This window comes from Lactuca virosa, chromosome 2, assembly GCF_052849685.1.
Source record: "Lactuca virosa cultivar CGN04683 chromosome 2, Lactuca_virosa_CGN04683_v6, whole genome shotgun sequence".
In the NCBI taxonomy this organism is placed as follows: domain Eukaryota; kingdom Viridiplantae; phylum Streptophyta; class Magnoliopsida; order Asterales; family Asteraceae; genus Lactuca; species Lactuca virosa.
The window spans coordinates 86,388,664-86,414,256 of NC_136427.1; positions in this window are offsets into that span (position 1 = coordinate 86,388,664).

Genomic DNA, 25,593 nt, shown 5'->3' on the forward strand with positions numbered 1-25,593 from the left:
CCCATTTCCACATAGGAATGTCTAACGGCTGCATCTTACCGTGTGGCCTCTGGTACTCGGCCTTGACCTTCCTGCAGGTCAAGCACCGCTCCACGTACCAGGCGACATCCCGCTTCATGCAGGGCCACCAGTAATCGGGTCGAAGATCTCTGTACATCTTCGTCGCCCCGGGATGAATCGAGAATCAGGATTTGTGCACCTCCTCCATCAGAACCTGGTGCACACCCCCATGATAGGGAACCCATACCCTACAATGTAGAGTCAATAACCCTCAGATGTCGTAGTCGAAGGAGGAAACCTGACCCACAATACGTTCACTCTTCCGATGTTCCTCCTTCATGGCCTCCTGGTGGGCCTCCCGAATCCGCTCCAATAGCGGAGTCACAACTGTCATCCTCATATAGACATCCCTGATTGGCGCTGCCTTACGGCTAAGCGCGTCGGCCACGACATTGGCCTTCCCCGGGTGGTAGAGGATCTCGCAATCGTAATCCTTTACCACATCAAGCCACCGACGCTGCCTTATATTTAGATTTAGCTGATCCATGAGATACCTCAGGCTCTTGTGGTCCGTGTAAATGGTACAATGAACCCCGTAGAGGTAATGACGCCAAATCTTGAGGGCGAAGACAACAGCCCCCAACTCCAAAATCATGTGTCGCGTAGTTCGCATCGTGAGGCTTCAACTGCCTCGAGGCGTAAGGGATAACATGCCCTCTCTGCATCAATACCGCGCCCAAACCGGAGATGGACGCATCGGAATATAGTACAAAATCCTCCATGCCCTCCGGCAGGGCTAAGATTGGTGCCTCGCACAATCTTTGTCTCAATGTCTCAAATGCGGCCAGCTTCTCAGGCCCCCAACAAAAAACCACGAATTTCTTCGTCAACCGGGTCAATGGTACCGCTATCTTGGAGAAGTCCTGAATGAATCTCCGGTAATAGCTTGCCAATCCGAGGAAACTCCGAATCTCAGATGGAGACTTCGGAACCTCCCATCTCATCATGGCCTCCACTTTGGCCGGGTCGACCAATATCCCGTTCTGGTTGACCAGGAGCCCCAGAAACTGCACCTCGCGCAACCAGAACTCGCATTTGGAGAACTTGGCTTACAAGCTCTCCCTCCTCAAGGTATCCAGAACCTCCCGAAAGTGCTCCTCATGCTGCTCCTGCGTCTTGGAATAAACCAAGATGTCATCGATGAAAACTATCACAGACCGATCCAACATCGGCTTGCACATGCGGTTTATGAGATCCATGAACGCGACAGTAGCATTGGTGAGCCCGAAAGGCATCACCACGAACTCATAGTGACCATAACGTGTCCGAAAGGCAGTCTTCTGCACATCCTCCTCTCAGACCCTCATCTGGTGATAACCTGAACGCAAATCAATCTTGGAGAACCAAGATGCTCCCTGTAGCTGGTGAAAGAGGTCATCAATCCTCGGGAGTGGGTAGCAGTTCTTCACCGTTACCTTATTCAGCTCCCGATAATCTATACACATCCGATGCGACCCGTCCTTCTTCTTCACAAATAAAATCGGGGCTCCCAAGGGCGAACTGCTTGGTCTAATGAATCCCTTGTCTAACAGCTCCTGCAGCTGTGTAGACAACTCCTGCATCTCAGGAGGAGCCAACCGATACGGCGCCTTGGCTATCAGATCCGCACCAGGGACTAGGTCGATCCTGAACTCTACTTACCTCTCCGGAGGTATCCCAGGCAACTCCTCGGGGAATACGTCTGCGAACTCTCGTACTACTGGCACATCGCCCACCGTCGCCTTACCCGCCTCCCGGGTATCCATGACATAGGCGACATATCCTGCCCAACCCTGCTAGAGGTAGCGCCTAGCCCTCGCTGCTGAACATAAGGTTGGTCCTCGTTGTGGCCTCTTGCCCTGAATCACCAGCTCTCCCCCATTTGGGGTCCTGATTCGCACCAAATGCTGCGCGCAGTCAATCACCGCCCTATTGGGGCTTAGCCGATCCATGCCTATAATAACCTTGTTCCCCCGCAAAGGCATGGGAACCAAGTCTACCAGGTAGCGCTCCTCGAACAATCTCAGAACACAATCTCTGTAAACCTCTGATGCTCGCACTGACCGGTCGTCCACAATCTCGACCTCTAGGGGGAAATCCAACATGCCCGAGGACTCAGGAAACCTCTTGCTAAGCGCAAGAGAGACAAACGATCGAGTAGCACCCGAATCAAACAACACCTGAACTGGGATACCGTTCACATGGAACGACCTTAAACGGAGCGCATATATAACATATCAAAATCATAGCTATATAACATAAAAGTTTAGAGAGAAGAAATCATACCTGTCACCACATCGGGTGTGGCGCGTGCCTCCTTGGCTGTCAGCTGAAATGCTCGGCTCCGCACCGCTGGAGCCTCTGGCTTGACCTTCCGGCCATCCACCACTCGGGATGTCGCTGTTGTCGGCGCCACCATCGTCGCTGCTGCTGATGCTGCTGACAATCTAGGACAGTTGGCCTTCTTATGGCCCCTCTGATTGCAATGGAAGCAAATCAGGTCTGATGTATGAACTGTGGGGGCGGGGGCAGTACAATCCCTGCCAAAGTGCCCCGTCTTGCCGCACTTGTAGCAGCCAGACGATCCCGCTCTATAAGTTCCCTCATGCGGCCTGTGGTATTTCCTGCAGAGGCTCTGGCCCTTCGACCTGATGTCGGATCCCCTGGGTTTCTTCCCCAAAACCCCTGTAACTTGCTATGTCTCTGCTTTCCTCTTCCTGAGGTGCTCCAAATCAATCTCTCACTCCCTTGCCCTGGCAATCATGGAATCCAAGGTCGGACACGCCGAGAAGCTGACATGCTCCCGGATATCAGCTCTCAACATGTCGTGATAGCGGGTCCTGCGCATGTCCTCATCTCCTGCATACTGAGGAACCAATAAGGCCCTCTCTCTCGGAACTTGGCAGTAATCTCTGCCACAGTATCTGTCGTCTGCCTCATATCAAGAAACTCCTTGGCCAGCTGCTGAAGCTCCACGGCCGGCACAAACTCGGCCCTAAACCTGGTCACAAAATCCGACCAAGTCATAGCCTCAATAGCTAAGGCTCCCAATGAGTCACCAACTGTCTCCAACTAATCCCGGGCCTTGTCTCTCAAACAACCTGCAACATAGCGTAACTTCGACCCCTCTGGACAGAAGCTCATCAACTGCGCAGACTCAATGTCTGTGATCCATCTCCTGGCAGCGATGGGGTCCTTCACCCCGTGAAAGTCCTACGCACTACTCCCCCTGAAATCTTTGAAGGACAGGGTGCGCGTACCCGACTGGATGGACGCCGAGTCCCTCCGGAATGCCTGGAGGCGATCCTCCATCAACTCGATAATCCCCTCCTTGATCAACCATAAGATGATAGGGGTCGACTCAAGGATACCTCTAGTGATCTCAGAGGCGATGAACTCGTGTATGCTATCATTGTGAGTACAAGATCTTTGCGCAGGGACAAGGTTTGAGAACTCAAACCTTGAGTGAATGCTTGAGATCAATGTCTGCTTAATAATGGATGTTCAAGTCGAGACTGGAAAGACCAGTCAAGTCTTAGATAATCAATTCAAAAAATGATCAAGACATTAATTGAGAACAAGTAAATAGTGATCAAGGTAAAGTTAATAAATGAGGAACAAGAAGAATGTTTTAAATGAGATAAGAGTAAATGCCAAAAGTGAGTGAAAGATCCGTTGTTGACTTGTATTGAATGCTCCTATATATAGGAGTGAATGTTACAGCGAATTAACCCAAGTGTTTACATAGGACCGGACAAAAGATACAAGTCTGACATTCTGATTGTCCTAAATCAACTTTAGACTAAGTCATATGAAACGTTACATCAAAATACAAGACAAAAGCAATAAATGCACAAGAGACAAAACACCTTCATTCCGGACAAGTAATGTTCCGGAGATGAAAGTTTGGTCCGGATCAGCATGCATTCCGGAATCTAGGATCTACTCCGGAATGTGTTCCTCTTCAAAATACTTCACTCCTTTTCTACATCTCCGGACAGGTTCCGGATCACATCTTCCTTCGGAACCAACAGCCTTCGGAATATGTACTTAGGATTGCTAGAGGTTCACTTTCAGGTTCCAACAATCTCTCCCAAGTGAACTTAGCAATCCATCGAGCTTAGTTCATTTCTTCCTTGATGAAGGTGTATGCTCGGAACAACCATTCACGCACCGCAATGTACCAAGTCAGTTGACTTACAAACTTCGCCTTAACCTGTTCCGGAGCATCAGACTTGGACGCCCGAGATATGAACTTCTGCAGAGCTTTGGTAGGAACTAGGTGTTTGTTAAGGACTCGGAAGAAGTCCTTCTTGTTTGTTCTTCTAGTGGTGTAGACAAACCCTAGAACCGGTTCTTCGATTGGACGATCTGCAAGAATTTCAGCTTCCGGAAGAACAAAGTCTATTTTAGCAATAAATTGTTCGGTTCCGTAGAGGTGAGCAAGTTCGTAATCACAGCGGCATAACTCCGCAACATAGTCTTTAAGAAAGCCGAGAGCTGTGTGATAGGCACCCATACTGATGTCATCCTTTTGATTTTCTCTGAAGTAAGCAGCAAGAGTAAGGATGTCGTTCGGATTCATTGAAGGAAAATCTGCATCAGTAACAGTCTTTGGAGTAGGTTTGTTCCGGAGGAGATGGAAACGGAACAGAGGACAGTTCAGCTCGAATTTTACCAAAATTTTTCTTCCAGAGCCATGAACTTTGGTGATCCTCTTTCTTGTCCATACTTCCTTGAAATGTTGAGCATTCTTGGCATAAAAGGTTTTGAGCGTTTCACGTTCTCTCCGAATGATCACTTCCGGATTATCGTTTGGGTGGAGCGGAGCAAACTTCGTATAGAATTTGCTGAAAGGAGAGAGAGGAAGATCTAGTTGATCAGTGTCATTTGCGGGAAGGAGATAGTACAGAGTAGGGATGATATCCTTGGCTTGAAGGATGCCTTCTCGACACAGAGGAGAGATGCCACGCATCGGATCTGGATGATCTTTTAATGCTTGAACCAGGATGCTGTCCTCTAGTGCCTTGTGAATTTCCTCCTCAGACCATCCAAATTTTTGTTTAAGGGGAGGTCTGGAATGAAAGGCTTGTTGTTCGGAAGTCATCGGTTTCTTCCCTTTATCTCTCTGAAGAGCATCAATAACCATCTTCATGTTCTCGTCAATGACGAATTCCGGAGTAGGAGTTGGAAGCGGTTCTTCCGGAATGTCATCTGGAGTACGGAGAGGAGAGCCTTGATCAATTGGGGCTATTTTTGGTTCCGGAATAGGAGTACGAGGCATCATGGAGGGAGTGGCTCGGAAGGCTTGAGCTGTAAGGAAAGATTTTGCCTTAGCCATTTTGACGGCCATTTCAAAAGCATCCGGAAGAGAGGATGGCCATGAGACAGCGGACCAGATCCTCTTCTGTTCTTCTGATAACACTTTCGGACCAGTCAGCTTTGGAGCTTGAAGACCAAGAATTCCTTTGGGAGCTTCATCCGGAATGTAAATTTCATAATCTTCATCTCCTTCGATTCCTTCAGTAATACCCAAAATTCCGAAGACAAATTGGACATCGTCTTCTTCGGAATCGAGGTCCTCATCTCGGAGTGTGAATTCTGAGGATGGCTTCCATCTTCTGCTTCTGCTTGGGCCTTCTCCCCCTCTTGCATCGGTGACCCTTGAAACCGGTGCAAGTGATAAGTCCTCCTTGATATCGTCAAGTTTGGAGAAAACCTTCTGAAGACCGGTGGAGAGTTGAAGAGTAAGAGTGTTATAGGCTTCAGAAGTGGGAGCTTGTTCGGAGAGATGCTTGAATATGCTGCTAAGGATTTCAATCATCTCATCAAATTTCATGTTCGGAACATCAACAATGTTCCAAGTTGAGCGCAGGAGTTTGATGAGGACTTGTTGAATGATCAGATTCATCTCATCCTTCTTCCGGATCTCCTTCTCTAAGCGTTGAATTTGTTTCTCATGACGGACATGAGTCTGCTTGATTAGGTCGTTGGTAGCAGACACAAGATCATCATGAACCTTGAGCATGGAAGAGATGGTGTTGAGATAATTGTCGACAAGAGCATCATACTTGGAATCAAGTTGCTCAACAGTGTGTTTCAGCCGGATGGAAATCAACTGGTCAAGTTGAGCTTCTCTCTCTGCTACGGTTGGTCCGGACTGTTGGGAGAGAGACTGAAGAATGGCATCAAGTTTTGAATCAAGTCTGGAGACTTTTTGATCCAGTTTCGAATTCAGCTCTGTTACGGATGTCTCTACAGATGACACTTTAGCCATAGTGTCTGAGACATTGTTGCGGATTTCCAGTAAGGCAAATGGGTCAACATGGTCACCAGCAGAGGATTCAAAATCAGAATCTGAGTGTTGCGGAGGAGGTTGGTGAGCATCTGGATTGGAGGAGGGACCTGGTTTGGCAGCATCATCGTCTTCTTGAATATTTGAGTTGGAGCCGTCGTCCGGAGTGGTAGTGGAGGAAGATCCGAAGTCAAAGGCAGACTTGGATACGGATGCTTTGGATTGATAATGAATGGAGGTCATGAGATGAGCATCCGAAACTGTTGTTGCTTCTTCCTCCAACATAACTTCTTCTGAGATCTCCTCTTCCGGATCAGTGTGGAAGATGCTTTGATGAATGACGATTGGGGGTAGTTCGGAAGTGAGTTCTTTGATGGCGTCATCGTCAGAGGGATGGACATAGGGCATATTGCTTTGGATAACCCGGTTCCTCATGGAGATGAGAGTGGATTCAACTTGAGCACGAGTCAGGTCCGGACGCCTTGATGCAGCCCTGTTCACATAATCTTCCCACAAAGGATCATTAGAACCTGGGCGTCCTGTACGCCTTCCGGGTATCAGACCAATTGTGGCATCGGAAGTTGGAGAGACTGCTCCTCCTTCTGGATGCTTGGGTTCCGGAACAACGGTTCCGGAGTGTGTGCGTGTGGAAGAAATAATGGGATTATCAAATGTGACACGTGGCTGTGTTCCAGGGGGCTGCAAGGAACTTTGTTCAACACCGACATCACCCTTTTGGGAGGGTGAGGGTGGAATATGTGTGGACTCCCCGTGAGTGTGTGCTTGTGTTGATGAAACATTGAGGGGTACCTCAGATGAGTGGGTAGGAGGGGTGTGCGGACGGCCAGAATCAGCCGGAATGTCATGGGTGCCCTCCTGTTGAGAGAGGGCACAGACTTTGGATTTCTTTTTGGCCTTAGGTTTGGTGGGAGAGGTCTTTCGTTTGGCAGGTTGCTTAACTTTGGGTACGGACTTAGTGTGAGTGGCCTCTTCCGGAGTAGGCTCAACTGAGACCGGGGCAGGCTGTGTTGGGTCGAACACAACCGAGGTCTCAAGATGGTGTTTCAAAAATGGGGATCCGGAAGGAATGAGGGCCAACATATTGTCCGGAAGTCGTCTGACCGGACCAAAAGATGCTTGGTCCGGAATTCTGTAAGTCTTAACCAGTTTGAAAGATACACATACCTCCGGAGGAATGGTGCTCACTGGAATGGGGATGTTAAGTTCCTTGAAGATCTGTTCAATCGTTAGGGCCCAAAATCTAGGGCTCGAAATCTCGTTCGGTTTCCTCTTGATGGAAAATTTGAAAAAGTCTTGCCATAATACTTCCGGTAGGTCGACAGCATTGTTGCGTCCGGAATAGATGCTGAATACCACATTCAGCCAGTCTTTGCTTAGAGTATCAGTACCACCGTGCTTGCCCGATAGTCCACGGATGATAAAATGCATAAGGACGGTCCAGAGCCCTGAAACTGCAGTTTTCTTGAAATCTTTTGCCCTATACTCTTGATTGTACCCGATGAAGTTGAGAAACGTCTGGAACTCTTCAGCAGTTGGTTCCACCACTTTGAAACCAGCAGGGTTTGGTGAAATTCCAATGGCCTTGAGAAAGGTTGCTTTGTAGACGGGAATGGTGCGATCATCGATAATGGAGGTTAACAGAACATCATCTTCAAGTTTGATGCTAGCAAATGCACGATGAAGATGAGAAAGAGGGAGTGGAGGATCAGGAATTTTGGTAAGTGGAATGGAGAGAGGATTATGAGCAAGAAACTCAATCATTATCCTGATTGATTCGTCGTAGTCAAGGGGTTTTAAGGAAAACAGTTGGGTAGTGTCCCTAAGAAAGGGTTCTTGATCTGCAGACGATGATGATCCCTTCGATTCTTTGGATGATTTCTTCCTAGCTATGGATTTCTTGGGAGTTTGAGCAGTAGAAGCTGGGATCTTGGAGGACTCCATTGATGAAGATGATGAAAACTTGAAGAGCACAAAGAACTGTGGGGGTTTTTGGGAGGTTTGAGAGATGAGAGATCGTAAAGTGGTAATGGGAAATGTGGTAACGTATTTATAGGTAGGGAAATATGGGTCGGGTAGAAAAAAGGTAATGATGAGGATCCGAGATCCATCGGGTCGCATTTAATGTTGGGAAATTGAGATTAGACAATTGAGGTGAAAGGGCAAGGCATTTGGTCTAAAAGAGGGGAATGTAACCGTCAATTCGTTTTCCATTTTAGAGGGCCTGCAATCGTGTCACGCAAATCGAGGAAGATTGGATAAGGATCTTCCTAAAAAGTAACCGTTGAGAAAAACCTTTTCACCTTATTACCTCTTGGTATTCCGGATGAATTGTTCCGGACAGTGCATGATCCGGAGGATAAAAGGAATGTTCTGGAATATATATGATAAAAAAAGGGTTTCCGGAGCAATTTTTGAAAATTTCGGAGCATAATTGAAAATTCCGGAGCACTTTGAATTTCCGGAGCAAATTGAAATTTCCGGAGCAAGTTTGAAATTCCGGAGCAAAATTTTGAAAATTCCGGAGCACTTTGAAATTCCGAAGCACTTTGAAAATTGCGGAGCATTTTGAAAATTCCGGAGCATTTTAAATTTCCGGAGCAAATTGAAAATTCCGGAGCATTTTGAATTTCCGGAGCAAATTCCTTTTCCAGAGAGGATTTCCGGAATGAGTCCCGAAATGGTGATCCGGATGATGGTCGATCTTGATAGTCGAGAAGAAGAGAATAAACTGTACAGCTTAAAAACTCAAGGGATAATTAGTAAAAAAGACAGGTAAAAGGATCCTATGTATTTAGAGGAAAAATAATTCCGAAGCAAAAATAAATAAGTTCGGAGCATATTTTTCTTCTGAATGCTTCTATCAAAGAGAACATGTCTCCTGAAAGAATTGAGGATTAGGCAACATCATACCCATTTTGTTCAGAAAACCATTAAATTTGGTTTCATCTAATCCCTTAGTAAAGACATCAGCGATTTCATCGTCAGATGGAACAAAAATAAATTCGATGTTACCATTTAGAACATGATCTTTAATAAAGTGGTACCGAATATCAATGTGCTTCGTCATGGAGTGCTGAATTGGATTGTGAGAGATTGCAATGGCACTTTGAGAATCACAGTAGATAGGAATGCGTTGAAATCGGTAACCATAATCCAAGAGTTGAGATTTCATCCAGAAAACTTGAGAGGTAGAGCTGGCAGCAGCAATGTATTCAGCTTCGGCTGTAGAGAGAGCAATGCAGTTCTGTTTCTTGGATGACCAGCTGACTAAACGACCACCTAGGAATTGACATCCGCCTGATGTACTTTTCCTATCCAGTTGAAGACCACCATAGTTCGAATCAGAGTAAGCTTGAAGAAGGAAACTTTCATTTGCTGGATACCAGATTCCGAGGTTCTTGGTACCTTTGAGGTACCGAAATATTTGTTTCACCGCCAAAAGATGAGACATCTTCGGATTGACTTGAAGTCTGGCACATAAGCATGTTGAGAACATGATGTCCAGATGACTTGCAGTGAGATAGAATAAGGATCCAATCATTCCACGATACTTCTTTTCATCTACTGAAACACCCGAAGGGTCGGAAAAGATTTTGTGACTGAAGCCCATAGGTACCTTGGCTGAGGCACATGTGTCCATAGAGTATTTCTTGAGAAGCTCAGAAATGTACTTCTCTTGGTGAATGAAAATACCTTTGTTAGTATGTTTGACTTGAAGGCTAAGAAAGAATCTTAATTCTCGATTCATGCTCATTTAGAAACGACTGGCCATAAGTTTGGCAAAGTCAACAACCATAGATGAATCCGTAGATCCAAAAATGATTTCGTCCACATAAATTTGTACCAGCATGAAATGCTTTCCATTTGATCTTCGAAATAGAGTGGGATCAAGTATACCTCTTTGAAAACCTGAGCGCTTGAGAAAGTCGGTGAGTGTCTCGTACCAAGCCCGAGGAGCTTGCTTGAGACCGTAGACAGCCTTTCGGCGTTTATAGCAGTAGTTCGGAAAGGAAAGATTAATAAATCTGGGGGGCTGTTGAAGGTATACTTCAGTGTCAAGTTCACCATTAAGAAAAGCACTCTTAACATCCATTTGATAGACTTTGAAGCCTTTATGGGAAGCATAAGCAAGAAAGATTCTGATAGCTTCAGGTCGTGCAACAGGAGCAAAAGTCTCGTCGTAGTCAAGACCTTCAATTTGAGTGAAACCTTTAGCTACCAATATTGCCTTATTTCGGATGATAACTCATGCATCGTCTAGCTTGTTGTGAAATACCCATCTTGTACCAACAATAGGGTGATGTTGAGGAGGAGGTACGAGAGTCCAGACTTCATTTCGGTCAAATTCTGCCAGTTCTTCTTGCATGGTTGTAATCCAATCAGCATGCTCTAATGCTTCCTTGATGGATTTGGGTTCAACCATGGATATGAATGCTGAAAAATGGCATTCATTTTAGATGTTGGTAGCTGAGCGAGTTTGTACACCAACATTCGGGTTGCCTATCACTTGATTTGGAGGATGATCCTTTGTCCAAACAAGCAATCGAGGGAGTTCTTGTGCAGTCGAAGATCCTACATCAACAGTAGAATTGATTTGCTCCCCCTGAATGATCTGAATATTGGGATGATGCTCCCCCTGAACTTCTGAGCAGGAGAGGTTGAGATCATCATCAGAAGGAAACTCAAAGAAATTTTCGTTTTCATCAATATTGAGAGGATTTGAGTCATCGAAATCAGCAGCTGCATCTTGGAAGCCATCTACATTTGATTCAAGAGAGGGATTTGCATTATTCTCCCCCTCAACCTGAGAAGGTTGAAACGGTTCGGAATCAAATGGAGGTAGGCTCGGTAGTGGACCGGAGAGGTTGTAAGAAACTGGGGCTTCCGAAGGAGGAATTGGAATCAGAGATGGTCGTGCTCGAGATTAGGAATCAAGAGCAGTTTCGGAAGGACCAAAGATGGTTTCAAAGTCAACCTCGAGAATGGTTTGAGGGTTCGGACATCCTGGCGGAGGAGCATCAGACTCCATGATGTGAGTTGTGACGTAAGTGGGGCCAGAATTCCGAACAAAGTTTTCATCAAAGGTAATATCAAAGCTTTCTTCCAGAACACGAGTTCTTCGGTTGAGAACTCTGTAAGCCTTTGATTTGGAAGAGTACCTAAGAAAGATAGCTTCATCAGCTTTAGGTTGGAACTTTGTAAGCTGATCACGGTTGTTTTTGATGAAGCATCTGCATCCGAAGACATGTAGGAAGGAGATCGTTGGCTTTCGGCCATTCATTGCTTCGTATGGTGTCATGTTGAGCCGTTGATTAATAATACTTCGATTTTGAGTGAAGCAAGCAGTGGATATAGCTTCAGCCCAAAGATAGAGTGGAAGGTTTGCATAGTTCAGCATTGATCGAGCAGCTTCAACGAGTGTTCTATTGCGTCTTTTAACTACACCATTTTGTTGTGGAGTGTAGGGAGCTGAGAAGTTGTGATCGATTCCTTTTTCTGTGAGACTTCTCAATGGTGGAATTAACAAATTCCAAACCATTATCACTTCGGATTCTTTTGACCGGGAGTTTGATAAGAACTTCTATTCCTTTGATAAAATTGATGAGCTCAGAGGCTGTTTCGGATTTCAGCCTTAGGAAGAAGACTCATGTGAACCTTGTAAAATCATCAACAATCACAAGAATGTATTTCTTATGATGAAGACTTTCTACAGTGGATGGTCCACAGAGATCAATGTGTAGAAGTTCCAACGGATCCGAGATGGACTTTTCTATGATAACAGGATGACCCTTCTTTGATTGCTTACCACACTCACATGCAGCACATAAATGATCATTTTCGAACTTGAGAAGAGGTAAACCTCTTACCATTTCACCTGATACAAGATCATTCATGTACCGAAAGTTCAGATGTGCGAGCCTTCGGTGCCATAACCAACTGACGTCAGGAACAGCTTTGGAGAGAAGGCAGAGTTGCGGTTTGCCAATGATCATATTGATATCAAGTGGGTACATGTTTTTGTTACGAAGAGACTTTATTAAACATTCTTTTAGGTCTTCAGTCATCACATAACTATATTTTTTGCAAAATTCCACACGTCGGCTTGAGTCAGTGAGCTGAGCAACACCTATCAAATTATGTTTCAAGTCAGCTACATACGCAACATGTGAAATAGAGAAGTTTCCATTGGTGAGAGTTCCATAACCACGAATTTGAGAATTGGAGTTGTTGCCATACGTCACGTAACCAACATTTGGAGAAAGCTTTAAATCTCGCAGAAAATCCTTCTGCCCCGTCATGTGCATGGAGAAAGCACTATCAATATACCATATTGTTTCTTGCTCCGAAGCACAAAGTGCCTGCAAAATTAGTGAGCAATGGAGCTTTTAGGCTCCGAGTTAGACTTTGGGACGTAGGCATGGACTTTGGACTTTCATTGTGACTTTGGAACAACTACGTGTTTCTTGGTGAGAATACTTGAGTTCTTTGGAAACAAACAGAATGCTAACGTCTTTTCATCTATCCAGTAGTCATATTCAACTATTTGTGGGTTCGGAGCTGACTTCTTCGGAACCGTGGTATCCGAAGGATTGACACTTTTTGTTGTCTCCGAGACAGTTGTTTTGTTAACAGATGTTTTGATTTCCCACACAAGATTTTTGTTTGAAGATTTTGAAACAGTGGTTTTTGAACTTGTGGATTTGTTTGATGACACATTATTTTTTGAAATTTTCGGTTTAAAAATTGTGCCATCAGATTTTGCAATAAAGACAGATGAAACATTTCGAGGTGCTGGCGAAGTCTTTCGGATGGTTTTGACATTGACATTAACATGAGCTTGAGGTGATTTGGAGTTAAGGACTTCCTTTGGTTTCGAATGAACAGGAGGTTCGGAAGGTCTTTTTGGGATCCTTGTGGGAACAAACGAATTTTGACTATGGTTTTGACACAAGGACGTCCTTGTGTTGTTCCGAGATGAGTTTGGTTTAGAGTTAGCAAGGAACCTGGAATTTTGTCTAGTATTAACTTCCTTTTTGTAAGCATTTCTAGCTTCTACCTTGGGATCTACAACATCTTTTCTATTCAACATTGGTTTTTTCTTAGGATGAGGAGAGGATCCAAAAGTTTGTCCTTTGCATGCATTTGAAAACTTAGGAGTAATGGGAACCAATTTGGTTTTTGAAAGAACTACGGAGTCCGATTCACATGAATCAGAGGACACATTGCTTGAGACTTCGACTTTATCATCTAAAGATGCCCATACAAATTCCGAGGCATTGACTTCAGTTGTTTCCGGAATAATTTCCTCAATCACACAGTTGTTGACGTGATTGCTTTTAGGAACATGGTCAACACAATTTGGAAGACTATAATGATATTCCGTGGTCCGATTCAGGTCCAGGTTTATCAGAGGCGGAAGAGGCGTGGAATCAGGACTTTTAACAACTATTGGTTGGAACTCAGGAATTAGGGACTCAAAAGATCTTTTAGTCTCAGGAAGGGGTAACAATGGAGAAACAAGAGTGTCCGAATGTTTAATGTTCGGAACCTCTCCCATGAATGTCAGATTTTGCAATTCCTTCAGGGAACTAACAATTGGTTTTGGAAACTCGTTCCGAGACCAGGAGCTTTGGACCATGGATGACGAAAATTATGAGTCATCTGAATGTCAGCTTCAAGCATGTCAACAGAGTTATGTAAAGCATCTATTTTGGCATCGAGACGTTTGTTATCAGATATCAAAATATTTCGTTCAGAATAAGTGATTTCACATTTATCTTTCAAAATGATACATTCATCTTTTGACATTACAAGTTCATGCTCTAGAGACTCGATTTTCAATTTCTTATCCTCAAAACGTAATCTAAGACGACTTAGTTCACAGTCTTTCTTTTCACTGGCTTCTATGGCAGACTCATAGGCTTTATAGATGGTGTTCATATATGTTTGAATCTGGGTCAGATAAGGTTCACATAAAGTCAAATCAAAATTATTATCAGAGATCGTGGATTTTACCTGCTGAACAATGCTTCGACCTGGTGGATCGTTAGTGGCCATGTAGCAGTAGTGAGGTTCAGCAACATCATCTTCATCTTCGGATCCAGAAGACCAATAACCTTCATCACATTTAACCGTTTGTCTTGCCATCAAACACATGTTTCTTCCAGTCACTAAATCATCATCATCTCCTGATGACCAATATCCTTCGACATCTCTTGAAACGGTAGTAACAAATGCTTTCTCACTTTCAGCCATTTCTTGTGCTCTTCGGACTTAATAAGTTGAGTCCTTGACTTTTGGTTTTTGTGGAGCATCAGCTAGACAATCTTTGGCAAAGTGGTTTGCATGACCACATTTATGACACAAGATCTTAGGTTTGTCTGATTTGGAATTTTGAGAAGATTCCGGAGCTGAGTTTGGTTTAGTGAGGTTAGGCTTGTATGCAGGAGGATTTTCGGAGGTGTGTTTAGGTTCCGGAGTAGAATATGATTGAGGATGGTTTTGGTGAGGAGCGCTGAACCTGTTTTGGTATGGTTTGTAAGAAGGATTGAAAGGACGTTTGTATTTCATTGAGAGTAAGGCAAACTCTTGTTGGAAACGGAGTTCAGAATCTAAGGTTTTGGAATCATCGTCAGGATAGATGTGTGTAGGTAAAGAAGTTGAGGATGACTGAGTTAATGGAACAGTGGGTTTGTAAGGTTCCGGAGCAGGTGGGTTCGGAATGGTTGATTCAAAAGAACTGAATAGAGCAAGTGGTCCTCCAGAAAGTTCTGTTATGGTTTGAGCAAGGTTTGATTCATGTCCTTGAAGCTCATCAAAAAGTTGATAGAGTTTCAATTTTTTTAAGGAACCATTGCTTTGAAGACAAGACTTTACATTTCCCCATCCCTTACCAAGACTGTTAATAAACTTGAGATTGTACTCGAGAGGAGTTCGAACAATCCCATGAGCAGTCATGTTGTTGACAACAATTCGATATCGGTTGGAGGTTGAGGCTACAGATTCACCTGGATTAGTGGTGAAGGTGTCAAAGTCATTGACAACCGAGGTGAGACGTTTGTCCTTCATGTTTTCGGAACCTTCAATCAGATCCTGAAGAGTGTCCCAAATTTCTTTGGCAGATTTGCATAGCTTGATGTGCTCAAACAGTGATGGAGGAACACCAAACACCATTTCTGAGAAGGCGACTTGATCCGCATGTAGCTTCTCAATATCATCAGCAGTTAGAGGGGCAGGACGAGCTTTATCCTCGCGCATGAGCTGAGCAGCTGCATCTCTTACAACTGTCCTTACAGGAACACGTGGGCCTTCTTTGACGGATCTCCAGATTTGTTCACCTTTCTCTTTGGCTAGTAAAAACCTTTCCATTCTAACTTTCCAATGATCATATTCTTCCACAACTAGCAATGGGGCACGTGTAGGTCCACCCACGCTATTTGCGATTTGCATTGAAATCATTTGTTGAAGATTTGAAGCAGCCATTGAAGTCAAGATATCTTCAAGCTTAAGTGGTATATAGAAGAGCTTTTATCCTAAACACAGAAATGGTTGAAATACCACGGTAAATTCAAACCAACTATAATCTGATCTTATGGATTCAAAGGACAACCACTCGAGCTTTGATACCAATTGTGAGTACATGATCTTTGCGCAGGGACAAGGTTTGAGAACTCAAACCTTGAGTGAATGCTTGAGATCAATGTCTGCTTAATAATGGATGTTCAAGTTGAGACTGGAAAGACCAGTCAAGTCTTAGATAATCAATTCAACAAATGATCAAGACATTAATGGAGAACAAGTAAATAGTGATCAAGGTAAAGTTAATAAATGAGGAACAAGAAGAATGTTTTAAATGAGATAAGAGTAAATGCCAAAAGTGAGTGAAAGATCCGTTGTTGACTTGTATTGAATGCTCATATATATAGGAGTGAATGTTACAGTGAATTAACCCAAGTGTTTACATAGGACCGGATAAAAGATACAAGTCTTACATTCTGATTGTCCTAAATCAACTTTAGACTAAGTCCTATGAAACGTTACATCAAAATACAAGACAAAAAGCAATAAATGCACAAGATACAAAACAACTTCATTCCGGACAAGTAATGTTCCGGAGATGAAAGTTTGGTCCGGATCAGCATGCATTCCGGAATCTAGGATCTTCTATGGAATGTCTTCCTCTTTAAAATACTTCACTCCTTTTCTCCAGCTCCGGACAGGTTCCGGATCACATCTTCCTTCGGAACCAACAGCCTTCGGAATATGTACTTAGGATTGCTAGAGGTTCACTTTCAGGTTCCACCAGTCATCAACCTGCTCGGATCCCGCACCCGAGCCTGATCCTGATCCTGACCCACATCCTGAACCTCCTGCTCCATGTCGCGTAATCGCCATACTGAAAATAAACTCATAAATGTCAGGATCATACATACTCTCGAGAGGTCTCGCACACTTTCCAAGTTTCCTGGTTCCATCTTGGCCCTCCTTGACTCGAGTACGGATCCTCTGCTTCCAGTAGTACGGGACCATACTACCTTCCACATCTATCCGTACTTTCCTCAAGGATTGCTTGAACTTTACCAAGTCCCTTTACCGATACTGCTTTCGACTAATCTCATCCTAGGCTTTCCTAGGGCACCCTCCGTCCTACTCTCTGCCATCAGCTGCACTAGGAGTCCCCACCACCTTTCCCTAACTAGCTTGCGAATACTGTTACATACTCGATTACTAGTTAGTTAAAGCTAGCCAGAATCCCTATAGCACAAAGCAAGCAGCATTTGTGCATTGAGTAACCAAATCAAGCATAACCTAATCAGGCTATCATACTACTGACTAGCAGCCCTAACATACGGCTCAATAAACTCCTACAACATGCATACAAGGCATCCTTCCTAGATCCTTAGCCCTATTCTAGCATGCAGTTCTCATAAGCACATAACAGGCATAAAAGGCATCCTCCTAGATCCTTATCCCTAATCTAGCATGCTGTAACGACGTAAATTTTCAAAACAATTTTTCATTTTTAAATCATACTTTTAATCATAAAACAATATCAAAACATAATGTATCCAATGTGATCATCACAAAACAATTCCCAGAATCTCAACATAATCTCTATGAGTGTGTACTGATCATGCCGGCGCCTTCCCGCGATCCTGACTGGTACCTGAAACACATAACACACAACACGGTAAGCATAAATGCTTAGTGAGTTCCCTAAAATACCACATACAACACATATGCCACTCGAGGCTACAGTACGACCCTCCGGTCGATGTGTGTCAGCAGTACCCTCCAGTCCCGTAGCTCGTTGGACCCTCTGGTCCGGTCAAAGCTCGTCGGACCCTTCGGTCCAGTCTGTGTCGTTGGACCCTTCGGTCCGGTCTATATCGTTGGGCCCTTCGGCCCAGTCTGTTCAACACATAGCATACATATAACACAATGCACATAATCTCATATATACACATAGCATACAAGACCCTCCGGTCTACACATAAATACCACTCTAGGTAATGTATAGTGAGAAGACTCACCTCGGGTATCTCGGATAATCTCGCACACGAAAACACTGATCTAGCCCCCGCCTAAACACATAAACAGTACTCTCGAATAAATAATGGCTTTCAAAGGCTAGATTACATCCATTCCTACAATCCCACAGAAGGGTAAAAGACCCTTTTACCCCTCCCTGACCCAAAAGTCCAAATGTTGACCAAAAACCTAAAAGTCAACAGGGGCAGTACGCGGCGCGTACCAGCTCTTGTACACGGGGCGTACTCCGGCGATCCAGAATCGGGGTCTCAGACCCTTACGCTGCGCGTACTAAGATTTACGCCCAACGTAAGTCTCAGTTTGAACCTTTCTTGGATTTTGGTCTTAAACAGTTAAGACATAAACTCAAACTCTAGATCTGACTTCTCTAAGATCACTTAATCCATAAAGTCGAGACCTTTAAGCCTTTGCATGGCTGTAAAGGTCCCTAATCACTCTAACACCTTTCCTTCTTCCTCATAAAGTCTAGATCTCATGCATGGCTCAATATTTATGTCCAAGATTGGATTTTTATGAACATACAACTCATATTACCCTGAAATATGGCAGATCTAGGCCAATGGAGACCATTTACTCATAAAGTCTCCACCTTGGGACCAAAAACCCTAAAAATTGGTCCAAGAAGCACAAATCACAAATGACAAGGAAAGCTTTGAGCTTTTTACCTCAGAAAGAAGCTCCAACTTCTGTAGAACTCGGATCTACTCTTGTCCACCAACTTCTAGCTCCTAAAATGGCCTCCTCTTCTCTTTCACCACCTTGAAATGGCACTTTGAAGCTTAGAACACACACACAAAAGCTAGGAACGAAGGGTAGCTCTCTATTAGGGTTTCACTCTCTGAAATGGTGGCTAAGGATAAGGCATTAACATTCCTTTTATAGTGTACAAGCCACAAATTAGGGTTTGCATCTGGGCCCGCTACGCCCAGCGTAACCCTGGGTACGCCCAGCGTACCTAGGCGAGTCCGTGTCCAACTTAAGCGTATTTGTACGTGCAGCGTACTCTTCAGTACGCCCAACGTACTCATTTGCCTTAATATTTCCTTTAAGGGTTAAACTTGACAACTTGGAAAAGAAGAAGGGTTAAATAGATATACCTGAATTTAAGGATGTTACACATGCAGTTCTTACGATCATATCATATAACATATCATAAAATGTATAGGTATCTTTGGGAAAACTTACTTGAGCTCGGCCGGTCGCACGCATCACACACCTCGTTCTTTCTTAAATTCTTTAACTTAGATTTTAGAAAATTATTTTCTTGCAAAAATCTTTCAAGCCCTCGGTTGGAGTTCAGACACCCCCGAGGGTGTTTCCGAATCCCTCAAACCAAGGCTCTGATACCAACTTGTAACATCCCAATAGTTTACCAAACATTTCCAATGTTACATCAGTTCATAAAACCATAACGACATGTCTCAAAATTATATTATCAAAGTAATGAAAATCACAGTGCAATCCCAGAAAACTCCATGCGGAATCATGTGTTTGTGTGATGCGCTGCTACACCACCGGCTCCTTCCCCTTGGACGAAGAGGTACCTGAAACCAAAACTGAAACTGTAAGCACGAAGCTTAGTGAGTTCCCCCATCATACCACATACCATATAAACACAGAGCATATATACTGCCGGGCAATTCTGGGGTGCCCAACCTACCCGGTCCGACCATTATGGGGTGCCGACCTACCCATGTCAGACCATTCTGGGGTGCTAACCTACCCATGTTAAGCCATTCTGGGGTGCTGAGCTACCCGTGTCATGCCATTCTGGGGTGCTGACCTACCCTTCGGTCCTAACAACCGAACCACGGGGACTATTTCTCCCCTACCACTACTACCGCCTATATCATAACATAAACATACTGTCAGGCATATCTGGGGTGCTCGACCTACCATTCGGTCCTAACAACCGAAAAGTGGGGACTAGTCCCCTCCTCTTACCACTAACACATATAACATATTATGCTAACACATAAACATATCAGGTTGTAGAAAACCAGAAAATTATCACAAAGACAATCATCACAACTATAATCAACTACTAGTGGGCCGGCCTTGGTGCCTTAGACCCACTTCTACTGGAAGGTAACTCACCTCAATGTCGCGTAGTGTCTGCACTGATCTCGATGTGGGATCGACTCTCCCCGACTCCTCAATCCCTACACGACAACTCTTCCAAGTTATCAACTCATACTAATACATGTAACCCTTACAAGGGTCAACCCAATCCCAATCAATGTCCAAGTCAAATCCATGGTCAAAGTCAATTTTGGTCAAAGTCAACATCTGGTTGACTCGACTCGCCGAGTTGCCCCGCCAACTCGTCGAGTCCCTATAACCACAAAATGTCATTAACCTGTCCCTACCCATCGAGTCTAGCAAGAGCTCGACGAGTTCGCCTTCAACAACACATCGAACAATCTTCAACCGACTCGCCGAGTTCATCTTCATCCATAAGAAGATGTTCAGTCTATGACTCGCCGAGTTCCTCTTGAACTCGGCGAGTCCGTATTCATAAATTGGGAGATTACCTTGGACTCACCGAGTCTGTTCTTGAACTCGCCGAGTCCCATGATTTCCAGGTCCAAAACAAACCCCTATCAGGCTGAGTGTTCCTTCCACTCAACCAAAACCAATTCCAGAAGACGTTTTGGGGGAAAAAGCGTCCCGACTCGCCGAGCCACCCAAGTGACTCGCCGAGTCCCTCTTTGTCCAAAACTATATAGTCAATTTCAGTGGGACTTAAAGCATCCCAATCATAGATCTGACCTCCTAGGGTCCCTTTTATACGTAAAGCTACGAACTTGATGTCCATGCATGGGGTTTTTGGCTCAAAAGGCTATAAAACGGGGTTTATATGATGCATGGGCTTCCCATGGCCATAAAGTTGGCACCTTTATGCCATGGGAACCCTCAATGGTTCCAGATCAGAAGCACAAACCCACATATACAAGCAAATCTGAGCATAGCCTCTTAAAAGCTTAGAAAAGGTAGAAAATAGCCCCCAAACAAGATCTAGGAGATAGATGGTCAAGGTTCAAGCTTTTTACCTTGAATGAACTTAGAATGAAGCAAAACCTCTGGATCTTTTTGCTTCCTCTTGATCTCCCAAGCTCTTTTCTTCTTTTCAAACTTCAATCACACAAAAAATGTCACCACAAAGCTCAACCACACTCAATAATGGTTTGAGGTTTCAATCTAGGGTTTCTCTGAGTTGGGAGGGTGATGGAGGCTGGGTTGGGATGAGATAAAGTGTTTAAATATGGTACAAACCCTAAATATTAGCGTTTTTTCCAGACAGCTCCTACTCGTCGAGTCGGTCTTCCGACTTGTCGAGTAGGTCACTTAAACCCCCGATCAAAAGGCGAGTCTACTCGACGAGTTGGGCCACCAACTCGCCGAGTCCCAAAGAAAATTGCAATATTTCTTGAAATTAAATACGTACCAGGGAACTGGTGCTACACAAATTAGCTTGATACACCCAATGTTACAAACCACCTAATCAATGTGCCGATTAACCACACACGCTCCATTGATCTATGATTAACATCAAGCTACCCTTTGCCACACACTGTCTGTCCTAAATTAGTGTGTCAGTTCACCACACACGCTCCACTAATGACTTAACAAGGTGCAAAGTGCAATTTCATGGGATAGCACCATCACATTTTCCTAAAGTAACTAAGATTGAGAATTTAATAAAAGTTTGGTTACTTTATAATTATCATTATACATTTAATGAAAAATAATGTCCTGTCAAACCCGTTCGGCTAACGACCCTCCACCAGTTAAGGAAACGGTGGGTGAGAGTGGACACCCATTAAACTGCCATTTTATAGGCAGTAACCTTATACCCCCTTATAGACTGTCTTCGTGAATGAGGCCTACTAATGGTAAGACTGACTTATTCTTATATATATATATATATATATATATATATATATATATATATATATATATATATATTATTAAACCTATAATATTATAAAGTATAAGGGTTGAATTTTAACTTTTAAAACTCTAGGGTTTGGAACTAAATTATTAAAAAATGAGACTTTACAAATTTAAAAACTTGAGGGCAAGTTTTGAAACTATTCAAAACCTTTGTTTTTCATAACTTATGAGTTTAATGACCTTTTAAAGAAAAGATTTTTGGTTTTCCATAACTTGAGGACAAGTTATGGAGTTCATAAAAAACCATTTATGAAAAAACTTTGCATTTTCCATAACTTGAGGATAAGTTATGGAAGACTTTTAAAAACATTCAAGAAGACATTTAAAAATGAGACTTTTCATTTTCCATAACTTGAGGACAAGTTATGGAATTCATCAAAATGAATTTAGATCAAATATTCTAACCAACAAAACAAACAATTTTTGTATGATCTAATTAAACTCATAAGTCAAGATAATTCACATCAACTATTTACAAGAAATTAGTCTATCATATCAACTAATACAAATCTTGAGACTATGAAAATTATCTTTTAAATGAACAAGCATGATCATTACCTTATGGAAAAATAGATTTCATGGTTCAAAAAACAGTTTGGGGTAATGATCTTATCCATTTCCTGACCAAAAACTCGAAAATCTGCTGTCTGGACAGCCAACTCGTCGAGCCCCTTGCTGCACTCGACGAGTCCATGACAAAATTCATCCTACTCGTCGAGTAGGGCTGTCAGACAGGTTTTTCAGCTTTAAAATAACACATTTGCATCAAATATAATAGAAAACAACCCTAGGCTCTGATACCACTGATGAGTTTTAGTATACTACAACATCCTATGGTGCACATACAACCCTAAATGCTTTGGATCTATGTTTTCTATAATTATACATGCAATATTGTTTCAAAAGCATTAAACCTACAACTAGCATACAATTGATATAAACAACATAGAATTGAGTTATAGAGTTACCTCTTTGTTGCAGCTTGTAGTTTTGGCCTTTAAGAACTTAGTGCTCCAAGTGTTGCACGTCAAATGGAATCACAACACACCTAGGACAAAGGATAACTTGAGGAGAGTATTCTTCTACACAAAATCGGCTATGCTCTTCGAAAGAACACTAGTGCACCATTTTGGTGTTGGGTTTTAGTATAATACAACATCCTATGGTGCACATACAACCCTAAATACCTTGGATCTATGTTTTCACTAATTATACATGCAAAGGTGTTTCCAAGGTATTAAGCCTATAACTAGCATATAAAGATGTAAACTACACAAGATACTAGTTAGTGTAACATACCTTTTCATATGGCTGGAAGTCTTGATGCAATTGGCCTTAAGAGCTTATCCCCAACAGCGTGGAAGCCTCAAATGAAGTCACAACACATCAAGGACAAAGGTAGGACTTGAGAGAGAATCTCCATGCACTCTAAAACCTTCATGAACTCCAAGAACATGCACACACACTAGGGTTGGCGGTTTTAGGTCATCATATATGTATTTATATGTGTTGAATTCTAAGAGTCATGGGTATAAGCCTAACCCATACACATGGGTTTTATGATCCATGGTTCATATGGCCCAATTCTTTATGTATCCATACTTAAACTTGGTCCAACATGGATCATAAGCCCAACACATATAAATATAACTAATTACCATAATTAGTCCCCATAGATTTAATTAGTATCTTTTGATCAGTAAATTAATTCCAAATTAATTCTTGATCAACACTAATTAAAGCATATGATTTCATATTAATATATTAGAACTTATAATATATTAATAAATCATATATAACCTCTTCTCTCAAAAGTCCATCCTAACAAATTGTCCTGATGATATGCAACCCAAATGAACCATGCTACCCTCGGGTCGAATACATACTAATAATAGTTATGGGCTTAGACATCTAATCCAACAGTCTCCCACTTGGATAAGTCTAAAACTATTATTACGTATGACTTCCAGATCCCGACTAGCAATCGTAGCTCTTAAAAGCCGCTGTAGTACTCTGAATAAATCAATGACGTGTCCATTAGATAACGGATCATATATTCCTCCATTCTAGATATCATATGGACTGAGACATGGATTATAATCATTCTCTCTGTCCATTTGTTGTTTCCCGATTTCCGATTTATGACGACTGACTAATTGAACAAATCAAATCAGTCTACTCCCGGCCGAGCACTTACGTTTGTCATCACTAAATCATCGAGGGGCCCTCATATATCGCTTTTATCCCTCCAAGGGTAAAAGGAATGGATAAAATTCGACTCATATGCTTGTACTAACTACTTGTTGAATCATACACAAAGGCACGTTTTATAATATCAAGTTACTGATGCGTTTTCGTACAATCAATGTACAACTAACTCATAGTCAACAACTCATATCTCTAGGTTTGAAGAATATAAGATATTATCGTCTCATGATCACTCGTGATAAAATCCATGAAGTGAGTCAAATGAGCATGGGTTTAATCAAATACTCAGAGCTTATGAGCACTCATGAATGTTGTAGTAACTCTTTGCTATGTCCAACACCTTAGACATCTACAACCTACTTCATGACAGTCTTGATTCATACCTACTTCCAACATATGACCGACTGTGGAGAATTTGAATAACTGAGTCATTCAGAACGAATAACCTAGCTATTCTTGAAGTCAAAACATGCAAAGTGAAACACAAGAATAATACTAATCACTCTATGGTCCCAAGCACCTTTGAGAGTAAATAAAACACCTTTTATTTAAACACCATATTGATTACTCATTATTCATTGTATAATATTTCAAATAATCAACTTTATACTTGAATCAAAACAATAGTCATGCCATGCTCTAAGCATGCACACTATGTTTGTCTATGATCCTTACTGTGTGAAAATAGACCAATTGAACATGATTCCAACGATGCTCATTTTACAATCCCAAATCCTTATTGTAAATGTAAGAATTCCAAATTCCTGCCACTTACCAAAATCTGTTAGATTCTAAACTTATATGCATTGATCCTCTTGTAATGACTATGCACAAAGTCACAAATACTTGCCAATAGACATTACAGAGTATTCCAATGGAGAGCAATTCCATGGAAACGAAGTCTCAAATTCAAAGTACATTGCTTTGAACATCCTTCTTGCATTACGTTTTCTAATCTTCCACAGATTCAATGGATAACTTCCACCTATGGAAACATTTGCATATTCCCATTTGGACTATCACTTCTGAACAAGAGTTGCCTCTTTTCAGAATATGTCAATATGGTCCTTTCGAAAAATTTAACACTATACTTCCAATTGTCCATGAGGAACCAATCTTTGGAAAACCTTAGATTGTCCTCCACAGTTGATTAATCATTTTAGTCATATCTAATTCAAGATATTTTCCCCTCTTAATGCCTTAGGCATTCAGAAAATTTAGAAAGAATAAATATTATAGCACATGTAATCGATCCTATATCCGAAGCATATGGGACACGATTCATGATATCTCACATAAAGACGTGATCATAGACCAGTCTTTTGCTACAATATTTTTTTATTTGCCATGTTTTCAAAATTTGACTATGAAGAGGGATGCCGTAATCATAATCGAATTTTGTGAACGCAATATATATAGAATTTCCTTATGCTGAACCATTCCAACATAAAATTCATATATATAAATTCATATATATATATATATATATATATATATATATATATATATATATATATATA